The following is a 12,376-nucleotide window of genomic DNA, read 5'->3' as shown; positions in this document are numbered from 1 at the left end:
CAACCTCCGCCTCCTGGGTCCTGGTTCAAACAGTTTTCCTACCTCAGCCTCCTGAGTAGCTGGAATTACAGGTGTGCGCCACCATGCCCAGCTAATTTTTGTATTTTTAGTAGAGACAGGGTTTCATCATGTTGGCCATGCTGGTCTTGAATTCCTGACGTGGTGATCTTCCCGCCTTGGCCTCCCAAAGTGCTGGGATTACAGGGGTGAGCCACCATACCCAGCCCCTAAGCCTTTTTAAATATGCAGAATGAAGGTAATATTTATGTCTACCATCTACAGCTTTTATAGTATTATGTCAGATAATGCAAATATTATGCTTGACATAGGTACCTATTCAAAAAAAGTGTATACACTTAAAATATTAACTAGTAGTTTTCAGTGGAGTTCTTGGGAACAATGGATAGCAGCTAGTATAGTATATACACTAATAGAACATTTTTTGGACAACAATCTGGAATTATTTACTCAATTAAAATTTTTCATTTTCTTTGGATCAGCAATTCCAAAACTTAGTAGAAATTATTGATTTGACATGCAGCTTGCACAAAAATTTCTACCAATCCTTTCTGGGCTCCAACTTGGTCAACAGAAAAGCCCCGCCCTCACTATTAGCTCCGCCCCCTACTGTCCCTTTACCTTCACCTTTCACCCTGGAGATGTCACCCAATACCCACCACTAACCCTGGGTGAGGGAGATCTTTTCATTCAGCTGGCTCTGATTACCCTGTGCCCACAGTGATCTCCAAACCCTATACTGTTCCCCATAAGCATTCCTGGAGGTCGTTTCACCTGCTCCCCTAAGGGACGTCGCTGTTTTCTGTACGGATATGTACACCTTCTCCAAGATGGCCGCGCATGCTGTAACGTGGAGCTGCTTCCTACTTACAAGCAGCAAAAACATAGGCCATGCTAAGCTTGGTGCACCTTGCCGGGCAGGATTGGACCTGTGTTGCACAGCGATGGGATGGCGCATGCGCATTGTCGTTGGCGACCCCCACGATGGACTCAACCCGGACCAATAAAATTATCGTGGGCGGGGAGATTGTGTAGGGAGAATCTTTCAAGATGGCGGCCCTGATATGTATCAGTTACGAGAGCACCCCCATACTCTCAGCCTCTGTGTCTTAAAAGACCGGGAAGCTGAATCTAATGGGCCCAAGGTGATGACTGGAAGACTGCAGACTTGGCGGCTCTAGAGATTAAACTTGACCAGTGAGGTGGAGCAGCCAGGCTTGTGAGTCTGTAGCAAAAGTGATGGACCAGGGCGCTTGCGACCCAGCTGGTGCGCCCAGGATCTTTTAAGGGGGCTCAGTTTCACGTTCGCGGAGCAGAATCAGGAGTTGGGTTTGTGGAGATTTGAGATTTATGGTAGGAGAGTCTGGGGCGTCCATGAGGGGAGCTAGCCAGTGTGGGGAAAAGGGATGGTAGGGAAAGCTGCCAGCTTTCCCTGAGATTGGTATTGGGGTGGGCTGGAGGGATTGGGGTGGGCTAGAGGACGTTAGTGCTTGAGGTTAACCTTTGTCTAACCCCAAGGTCGCGGACTAGGGCGACCTTGGAGGCAGATTAGTGATTGGAGTGATCCACAGAGTGATTCAGCAATTGTGATTTTTCCCAGGATGTGATTGACGTGTTATTGAAGGAAATTGCCTATCTTTTGGGGGTGTATCAGTACCTTAGGCCTTCTGGGGGAAGTTCAGTTCTTGGGACAGCATTGAAGGGCACAATGTCAACAGTTGAGACATCCTTGGGGATAAGTCAGTGATTATCCCCAAGGATAATGACCCCCGTTCTTCTCAGGGTCACTAATTGGAGTGTCCAACAGGTGAGGTCAGTGGCTGAAATGTCCCTGAGTTAGATTAGTATTGGGGCATCTTTGGAGGTGGTCAGTGAATGGGGTGGCCTTGTAGGGAGGTCATTGTTGGGGCTGAAGTTTTTCTTGCCTTTGAGGATCTTCAGTGGTTACTGAGAGTTACGAGGGTCTGAGTGTTTGTGTCTCGATAGACCAGTGATAGTTTCCCTGTAGGAATCAACTAGGATGATCTGGGGTGGCCTTGTGCTGGTATTTTAAGTATGACGTAGGCAGGCATGGGTACCCAAGAAATTCGTAGCGGGGTTGGAGCTTCGGAAGTCTTTGGGTTTTGCAAGGCATTGGGATTTTTAAAGTCCCACTGACTTTTCATAAGTTGAAGGGTGCCATCCCCTTCACACCTGTGGGTGTTTCTTATCAGGCGGGACAAGAGACTGAGAAAAGAAATAAGAGATAGAGACAAAATATAGAGAAAGAACAGTGGGCCCAGGGGACCAGCGCTCAGCATACGGAACACATGCGCCAGCTCTGGTCTCTGAATTCCCTCAGTATTTATTGATCACTATCTCTACCATCTCAGAGAGGGGGTTGAAGCAGGACAATAGGGTAATAGTCAGAAGAGGGTCAGCAGGAAAACATGTGAACAAAGGGCTCTGTGTCATAAATAAGTTTAAGGAAAGGTGCTGTGCCTTGATGTGCACGTACACCAACACCTTGGTGCATTGAAGAGCAGTATTGTCGCCAGCATGGCTCACCTCCAGCCATAAGGCAGTTTTCTCCTATCTCAGTAAATAGAACATACAATCGGGTTTTACACCGAGACATTCCATTCCCAGGGACAGGAGGAGACAGATGCCTTCCTCTTATCTCAACTGCAAAGAGGCCTTCCTCTTTCACTGATCCTCCTCAGCACAGACCTTTTATGGGTGTCGGGCTGGGCAACAGTCAGGTCTTTCCCTTCCCAGGAGGCCATATCTCAGACTGTCTCATGGGGAGAAACCTTGGACAATACCTGGCTTTCCTAGGCAGAGGTCCCTCGGCCTTCTGCAGTGTATTATTGTTTCCCTGAGTACTTGAGATTAGAGAATGGTGATGACTTTTACCAAGCATACTGCCTTCAAGCACTTGTTTAACAAAGCACATCCTGCATAGCCCTAAATCCATTAAACCTTGAGTAAACACAGCACATGTCTCTGCAAACATAGGGTTGGGGCTAGGGTTACAGATGAACAGCATCTCAAGGCAGAAGAATTTCTCTTAGTACAGAACAAAATGGAGTCTCTTATGTCTACTTCTTTCTACATAGACACAGTAACAGTCTGATCTCTCTTTTCCTCACACCTGAGCACCAGTTTAAGTAAAACTTTAAGCAACTGCACATAGTATTTTTCTTCAATAGACAAATTCTGCCCCATGTTACCCTGATTCAGAAAACTTCCCATTCCCAGTACTTCTTTAAAGCAATGCTCACAGTGCCTCTTTAGGTACTGACCTCATATCTGCTGCCAGCCAACTCGTCCCGGGGTCCCCATTCATCTTGTCAATTTCAGTTCCTCTGCTCCAGCAGACCTTCTTCATTCATGTCCTTGTGTCCCTGTGTTCGGATGTGACCATGTCATCCAATTCTGTCGCTGTTCATTGAGCCACTATGCCGTGGACCCTGTTGGACTGAACAAAGGAGGGCGAATGAGGGAATAAAGACAAAAGGCAAAAGAGTGTATTTGGAAGAAGTGGTCGGGGGCACCTTGCTCTTAGTGAACAAGGGCCCTAAACTTTGAGCTGTCTTAGGATTTATTGGTAGCGAGAAGGGGGGTGGTTGTCAGTCCAAAGCAGGTCTGCAAGACTGCATTCCTCAAACAATAAGCTCTAGATGTCCTAGTACATAACCTCAAGAATCCCAGCGCCAGGGAGTGATGGCCCTCAGCAAACCTTCTGGGGCCGGGACAGAAGCGAGTTTGCCCACATTCTGCATTCATGATAAGCAATGTGCTGTTTGATCATATAGCCTCAGTGGAAGGCTGACTTGGTCACAATTCCCCAGCCTCTGGCTCTCTACAATTACTAATGTGTTTTATTACTATTATTTAATAATAAATAATATGTTTTATTATTTAGTAATAATATGCATTATTACTAATATGTTTTATTAATATATTACTAATATGTTTAAGTATAGGTTTTCTTTTTTTTTTTTTTTTTTTTTTGAGACGGAGTCTTGCTCTGTAGCCCGGGCTGGAGTGCAGTGGCCGGATCTCAGCTCACTGCAAGCTCCGCCTCCCGGGTTTACGCCATTCTCCTGCCTCAGCCTCCGGAGTAGCTGGGACTACAGGCGCCCGCCACCTCGCCCGGCTAGTTTTTTTGTATTTTTAGTAGAGACGGGGTTTCACCGTGTTAGCCAGGATGGTCTCAATCTCCTGACCTCGTGATCCGCCCGTCTCGGCCTCCCAAAGTGCTGGGATTACAGGCTTGAGCCACCGCGCCCGGCCTTAAGTATAGGTTTTCTAGGGAAGCAGTCAGAACATCTACAGGTAAGTTTGACTCAGCAAAGCATACAGACTTCGGATTTGAGCAGACTTAGGTTTTTATCTGTATTCTGCATTTATACTGTGAGAACATGGGCGAGTGTTTTAACTTCTCTGAGATTCTTTTTTTATTTGTATAAAAACAAAATCATTAATAACTACTCATATAGTAAAAATACATAGCACATAGTAGGTACCCAAGATGGATTAACAAACAGTATTCCACTTCTTCTATCTGTTTCTCTGGATTTTTTTTTTGGCTTTTAAAATTTTCTCCTTTGATTTTTCTCCCCCTTTCTCTTTATAACTGTTTTTTTCCAAATGAAGACCTTTGGGTATAGTTTTTGGCAGGATTTCATAATTTAATGAAGATGACTTTGTTGGTGTTTGCTATATAAAATAATTGTGTTTCTTGTAAAACCAACCATCTGGTACTGTATGTTACTTTTTTTTCCTTTAAATTATTAGATTAACCTATCACCTGAAGAAAACACAGTTAACAGTTAAATAATTGTGTATATGTGTGTATCTAAGGCACACATATACACAACTCAAACAACTCAAAACATCTGTTATAATCATAGTTTACTAAGGCAGTGAATTCCTTTAATCCTCAGGTCCTGGCTTCCTGGGAAAAAATATTTCCTATAAGGGAAGGAAGTGAAGGTATTAAGATCAATACATCATCCTTGACCAGTGACCAGCTTCAGAGAAGAGCCAGAGTCAACAATAGAACAAATATTCCCGTTGCTGGCTGTATCTAAGGGCACCAGAAAATGTCCAAGTCCCAAGTGAGTTATATATGTATATTTTGACTTCCTACTTGGTTTTCCAGTGGATTTGAAGAGGTTTCATAATGATCATAATTAAAAGGATATTATGAGCCTGGGCACAGTGGCCTCACACCTGTAATTTCAGCACGTTGGTAGGCGGAGGTGGGAGGATCGCTTGATCTCAGGAGTTCGGGACCAGCCTGGGCAACATAGTGAGACCTCATATTATATTTGTTCAATATTTATGAGGTGAAGGGGGCCAGCCCCTCCACACCTGTCAGTATTTCTCTTCAAGTGGGACAAGAGACAGAAAAGAAATAAGACACAGAGACAAAGTATAGAGAAAGAAAAATGGGCCCTGGGGCCCAGCACTCAGCATAGAGAGGACCCGCACCAGCACTGGTCTCTGAGTTCTCTCAGTATTTATTGATCGCTATCTCTACCATCTCAGTGAGGGGGATGTGGCAGGAAACAGAGAAAGGTGTGTAGGGCAAGTTTTGGGAGATTCTGTGCAGAAGCTTCGAGTTTTCCTCACCCCATGGAGTTACACAGACAATGTTTGATTGTCCTAGCCATGATGTGTGACAACAGGCATGACATATTGCCAGTCCAGGAAGCCCACTTGAGCCTGGGTGTCCAGGGTTTTTATTTGGCTTTAGTTATTATGGGCAAGGCTGATCACATGAGTGGCTGACCTTATTCTTCAGCCCCTTCAGAGGCCACTATACTACAGTGTGGCCCAAGGCTCCCATCATACATTGTTAGCATACATGATCTTGTGTGACCCAAGGCTCCCAGCAAACAAAGACGCTCATCAGACAGTATATTCCAATGGCTTAGAGTAGGAGTGTCCAGTCTTTTGGCTTCCCTGGGCCACACTGGAAGAAGAATTGTCTTGGGTCACACATAAAATATACTAACACTACCAACAGCTGATGAGCTTAAAGAAAAAAGAAAAAAGAAAAACTAAAATATCTCATAATGTTTTAAGAAAGTTTACAAATTTGTTTTGCATTCAAAGCCCTCCTGGAAGCCAGGCACAGTGGCTTATTCCTGTAATCCCAGCACTTTGGGAGGCCAAAGTGGGCAGACCACTTGAGGTGAGGAGTTTGAGACCAGCCTTGCCAATATGGTGAAACCCCATCTTTACTAAAAATACAAAAAATTAGCTGGGCATGGTGATGCATGCCTGTAATCTCAACTACTTGGGAGGTTGAAGTGGGAGAATTGCTTGAACGTGGGAGAATCGCTTGAACTTGGGAGTTGGAGGTTGCAGTGAGCTGAGATTGTGCCCCTGCACTCCAGCCTGGGCGAGAGAGTGAAACTCTGTCTCAAACAACAACAACAACAACAACAACAAATGAAACAAAGCCCTCCTGGGCCACGTGCACCCCATGGTCCACAGGTTGGAAAAGTTTGATTTAGAAGTTACCTCCCAGGGACAGGCAAAGGCTGAGCCTTTCTTTGGAATGTTCAGTTTATGGGTAACCCAGACTCACTCTGTTAATCCTTTACTGCACAGCTTATCTTCACACCATGATGTCTTGAATCTCAGCTGGAAGACTCAGAAGGTTAGGGACTAGAATCATCTGAAGGCTTCTTCCTCTCTGTTTCTATGTGCCAGGCTGAGATTACTTGAAAACTAGGCTCAGCTGAGGCTGCTAGCCAGAGCACCTGTGTGTGATCTTCTCATGTGGCGTGGATGGGCTTCTCACAGCATGGTGCTGGCTCTGAGACAGCCAAGATGAGGCTACAGGGCCTTTTCTGCCTTAGCCTCAGAAGTTATGTTGTGTCACCTCTGTTGCATTCTGCGGCTAGCTCACCTGGTAGAGCATGAGATTCTTAATCTCAGGGTCGTGGGTTTGTGCCCCACCTTGGGCGCCAGATGAAGGAATCCTGCCCCTCCACACCTGTGGGTATTTCTCGCAAGGTGGAGATGAGAGACTGAGAAAAGAAATAAGACACAGAGACAAAATATAGAGGAAGAAAAGTGGGCCCAGGGAACTGGCATATGGAGGACCCACACTGGCACTGGTCGCTGAGTTCCTTCAGTATTTATTGATTACTATCTCTACTATTCTCCGTGAGGGGGACGTGACAGGCCTATAGGGTAATGCTGGGGAGAGGGTCAGCAGGAAAACATGTGAACAAAGGACTCTGTGTCATAAATAAGTTTAAGGAAAGGTGCTGTGCCTTGATGTGTACATAGGCGAGATTTATGTTTGACTTTACACAAACATCTCAGTGCAGTAAAGAGCAGTATTCCCACAAGCATGTCTCACCTCCAGCCATAAGGCGGTTTTCTCCTATCTCAGTAAATAGAATGTATGATTGGGTTTTACACCGAGACATTCCATTCCCAGGGACGAGCAGGAGACAGATGCCTTCCTCTTATCTCAACTGCAAAGAGACCTTCCTCTTTCACTATTCCTCCTCAGCACAGACCCTTTATGGGTGTTGGGCTGGGAGATGGTCAGGTCTTTCACTTCCCATGAGGCCATATATCAAGCTGTCTCAGTGGGGAGCCCTGCAGCTTCTGTAGTGCATTGCATCCCTGGGTACTCGAGACTGGAGAATGGCAATGACTTTTACCAAGCATGCTACCTGCAAACACATTTTCACCAAGGCACAGCCTGCACAGTCCTAAATCCATTAAACCTTGAGTCAATACAGCTCATGTCTCTGCGAGCACAGGGTTGGGACTAGGGTTACAGATTAACAGCATCTCAAGGCAGAAGAATTTTTCTTTGTACAGAACAAGATGGAGTTTCTTTTTTTTTTTTTTTTTTTTTTCCTTTTTGTGGAGAACGGGGTCTCGCTATATTACCCAGGCAGGTCTCGAACTCCTGGGCTCAAGCTATCCTCCCGCCTCTGCCTCCCTGAGAGCTGGGATTACAGGCGTGAGCCACCGCGCCCGGCCAAGATGGAGTTTCTTATGTCTTCCTTTTTCTACATAGACACAGTAACAGTCTGATCTCTCTTTCTTCCCCCACACTTTTCTGTCTTAGCCTCAGAAGTTATGTTGTGTCACCTCTGTTGCATTCTGTGGGTACAAGCAAATCACCAAGACAAGCCAGATTCGAGGGGGAAGGGAATAGGCTCCATCTTTTTGTGTGGGAGTGGCAAGGTTTTGCAGAAGGTTTTCTTTGGAATGTGAGATATTATTGTGGTCATCTTTGGGAAATGCAGTCTACCACATGGGCACAGTAAGAAATTGTTTCCTTCTCCTGAGGATAAAGCTCCTCTAGAAAAGTAAATATTTCATGTCACTTAAATAAGAAGAAATTTATTTGATGAGTCATCACATAGATCATATAGAAGTTAGTGCCCTCCACAGAGAAGCCAGTGGTGTAATACCAAAACCAAACTCAGTGATCAGAGTGCTTCAGGGCTCCAAAACATTGTAGCCAAAGTTCACAGCCTCCTGATGGTCTGTTTTTTTTTTTCAGGGATAAAATGTAGAGATTTTTAAGATGGATGGATTCTATGACCATTGTATGGTCTTCCACAAAGAGTCCTCAATATTCTGTTTTTTTTTTTTTTTTTTTTTCTCGGTGGTTTCCATTTTCAGACAGTTTTGACCCTAGGTGACATTTGGCAATGTCTGGAGACATTTTTGATTGTCACACCTGGGAAAGGAGGGTGTGCTAATCACAGCTAGTGGATAGAGGCTAAGAATGCTGCTAAGCATCCTGTGATGACACTACCGGGCCTTCACATAAAGAATTCTCCAACCCAAAATGTCAGTGCATGTCGCAGTCTGTTCCTACATGATTGAATGAAGGGGGACGAATGTAGAAGTGAAGACAAAGACAAAAAGATACATCTTAAAATAAGGGGTCAGAGGGCTCCTTGCTTCTAGTGAGCAAAGGCAGCCCTGAGCTTCTACAGCCCTTCATATTTATTAGGTGGAATCAATAGTGAGAGAGAGGTAATGGTTGGTCAGCTGCTTTGACTCATCACAGGTACACATAATTACTTTCTTTATACAACAGTCTTCAGATATTCCTATAGATGACCAATGTGGAGCACCCGATTCTGTCACTGTTCCAGGGTTGGGAGGGCACTATGTACCCTGCCACAATCCCTGGTGGACTGAACAAAGGGGGGCAAATGTGGAAACACAAGACAAGAGACAAAAGAATATATTTGGAAGAAGGGGTCAGGGAGCACCTTGCCTCTAGTGGACAAGGGCCCTGAGCTTTACACAACCCTCCATATTTATTAGGCAAAAGAGATAGTGAGAAGGGGAGTGGAAGAAGGGAGTCAGCTGGTTGGTCCAGAGTAGGCTTGCAAGACTGCATTCCATGAACAACAGGCTCTAGATGTTGCAGTAGATAACCTCAGTGCCAGGGAGTGATAGCCTCCAGCAAACTTTCTGTCGGCAGGCACAGTCATGAGTTTGCTCTTATCCTGCATTCGTGAAATACAGTTTGCTGTTTGATCATATAGCTTCCAGTGGAATTCTGAGTTGATCATGTCCCATGGGCTTTAGGCTGCCTACAAACCACAAGGAACACTGTGCCTGGGGTATGAGTGCCCGTGGCACTCCTTCTGGAGGCAATGCAAATTGTCAGTTTTCCAACATCCTACTTTCATGAGAACAGTTTTCTGTTTGCTCATATAGCCTCCAGTGGTATACTGAATTGGTCACGACCCCATTTTCTTGGCCTCCAACAAATGCAGATTGAGCATCCCTTATCAGAAATGCTTGAAACTGGAAGTGTTTCAGATTTTAGATTTTTTTTTTTTTTTTCAGAATGCTTGCATTATACTTACTAGTTGAGCATCCCTAATCTGAAAATCCAAAATTTGAAATGTCCTGGTCTTTGAGTGTGACCTTTGTGCATCATGTCAGCCCTCAAAAGAATTTCAGAATTTGGAGCATTATAGGTTTCAGAATTTTGAATCAGGGATGCTCAACCTGTAGTGCTGAGGTAGAGAAACTCCTATTTACATTGATTAGTAAACAGTTCCAAGTTATGTTGACAGAGTCTTAGATTTTTCCTTCATAATCTCTTCATACCCGAGAATGCAGTGTCAGCTCTCTGTTCAAAGTCAATACTTATCTACTTCTTTTTTTTTTAAATTCCAATTATATTAAGCTCAAAATATTCACAATGTCAGCTGGGCAGTGGTGGCTCACCCTTGTAATCCCAGCACTTTAGGAGGCTGAGTTGGGAAGATCAGTTGAGCCCAGGACTTTGAAACCAGCTGGACAACATAGTGAGACCCCATCTCTACAAAAAAATACGAAAGTTAGCTGGGCATGGTGGCACACACCTGTAGTTCCAGTTGCTCAGGAGGCTGAGGTGGGAGGATCGCTTGAGCTTAGGAGGTCAAGGCTGCAGTGAGCTGTGATCATGCCACTGCCTTCCAGCCTGGGTAACAGAGCAATACTCTGTCTCTAAACAAAATCATCATCTTTATAATACTTCTCCAACTTGAATGAATTTCAAAAAAGAAAATATTCACAGTATCAAACTTTCAAACAATGTAGAAGTTTATAGTGCAAAACCTGAAAGTTCCCCCTTAATCCTTTTTCACCATCTTTAAAATAATCTCAAAACATTTTTGTGTATTCTTATGGTTTCCTGTATCAGCATTGGCATATCTAAATGTGAATTTGAGTGAATTTTTGCTAAGTGTCTCTTGCTCACCCTCAGGCTGAATGATTCTCTAGAACAGGGGTTCCCAACCCCTGCTACTGGTCCATGGCCTGTGAGGAAGTGGGCCAGGCCAGTGAGCAAATTTTATCTGTATTTACAGCCAATCCCTATCATGTGCATAACCATCTGAGCTCCCCTTCCTGTCAGATCAGAGACAGCATTAGATACTTCTAGGAGCTCAAACCCTGTTATGAACTGCACATGTGAGGGATCTAGGTTGCACACTCCTTATGAGAATCTAATGCCTGATGATCTGTCAGTGTCTCCCATCACTCCCAGCTGGAACCATCTAGTTGCAGGAAAACAAGCTCAGGGCTCCCACTGATTCTACATTATGGTGAGTTGTATAATTATTTCATTATATATTACAATGTAATAATAATAGAAATAAAGTACACAGTTAATGTAATGCACTTGAATCATTCCAAAACCATCCCCTTGCTCTGATATGTGGAAAAATTGTCTTCCACAAAACCAATCCGTGGTGCCAAAAAAGTTGGGGACTGCAGATTAAATACTTTATTAAAGGATGTAAGGAGGTTCTGTTTCTCTTTTGTGAATGAATGATTAAATATGTGAATCAGTGAATGAATGGAAGTACCAAAATAGGATATTTTAACTAAAACATTTTTTCCTATATATTATAATGCAAAACTAGTTACATGGAAGGCAGCCAAATAACTTACTCTGGGAAAATGTATTATAAGAAATTATCATTTATATTAATAGCATTACACAATGGTAATTCTTTAGAATTTGAGTAGGAATGTTCTATTACAGAGCTCACTGTCATTCAAGGATGTAGCTGTGGGTTTCACAGAAGACATCTGTTCAGAAGAATCTGTACCAAGATGTGATGTTGGAAAATTATAGCAACCTGGTATCACTGGGTAAGCATAGTTTTTCTGGGTAGTGTAGGCAATCAATTGCCCTTCCTTTCTGAGTAATTAAAAAGGGTCGGGCCTCACAAATACTTTACTTTTTTTAGACTTCAGTTTAATACATCATAGATTTTTAGTACTTTTCTGGCCTCTAACAGAGTGTTTTTCTCTCATTTCCAAAGGACGTTGAAGGCCTTTACTTGGCCCAGATACAAATTATTTAACTCCTTAAATGTAATCTTTGGCTGGGTGTGGTGACTGACGCCTATAATCCCAGCACTTTGGGAGGCCAAGGGGGGCAGATCATGAGGTCAAGAGATCGAGACCATGCTGGCCAACATGGTGAAATCCCATCTCTACTAAAAATAGAAATATTAGCTGGGTGTCATAGCACACAGCTGTAGTCCCAGCTACTTGGGAGGCTGAGGCAGGAGAATCACTTGAACCCAGGAGGCAGAGGTTGCAGTGAGTTAAGATCACACCACTTCACTCCAGCCTAGAGACAGAGTGAGACTCCAGCTGAAAAAAAAAAGTACATAGTTTTTCAGAAGTCTCGTACCCCTAGTATTTGCGTTCATGTGTCCTTTATGAGTTTCCTTGATGCTTTTCTAGGGTATCAAGTTGCCAAAGCAGATGCATTATTCTGGTTGGACCAAGGAAAACCATGGATACTAGAGGAAGAAATCCAGAGTCAGGTTTGTCCAGGTAAGTGAAAAACCAG

At 44.0% G+C, this 12,376-nt stretch overlaps 1 protein-coding gene across 20 annotated transcripts in view; it reads left to right on the top strand.

Annotated features, from left to right (window-relative positions):
- The window catches only part of LOC107128235 (zinc finger protein 577), a 61,968-nt gene that overhangs the window by 4,925 nt on the left and 44,667 nt on the right, over positions 1–12,376 (top strand). For 9 of the 20 annotated variants that reach the window (XM_074024454.1, XM_074024455.1, XM_074024456.1 and 6 more), the window contains exons 2-4: positions 4,950–5,123; positions 11,555–11,664; positions 12,268–12,360. The gene's annotated coding sequence lies outside the window, so the exon portion shown is untranslated. Of the gene's footprint in view, positions 1–4,949; positions 5,124–11,053; positions 11,112–11,554; positions 11,665–12,267; positions 12,361–12,376 lie in introns of those variants that run through there. The other 11 variants (XM_074024448.1, XM_074024453.1, XM_015441341.4 and 8 more) reach the window with 4 other exon arrangements.

This window comes from Macaca fascicularis, chromosome 19 (genome assembly GCF_037993035.2).
Source record: "Macaca fascicularis isolate 582-1 chromosome 19, T2T-MFA8v1.1".
In the NCBI taxonomy this organism is placed as follows: Eukaryota; Metazoa; Chordata; class Mammalia; order Primates; family Cercopithecidae; genus Macaca; species Macaca fascicularis.
Note: the sequence above shows the minus strand (reverse complement) of the source record. Positions and strands in the feature narration are given on the sequence as shown.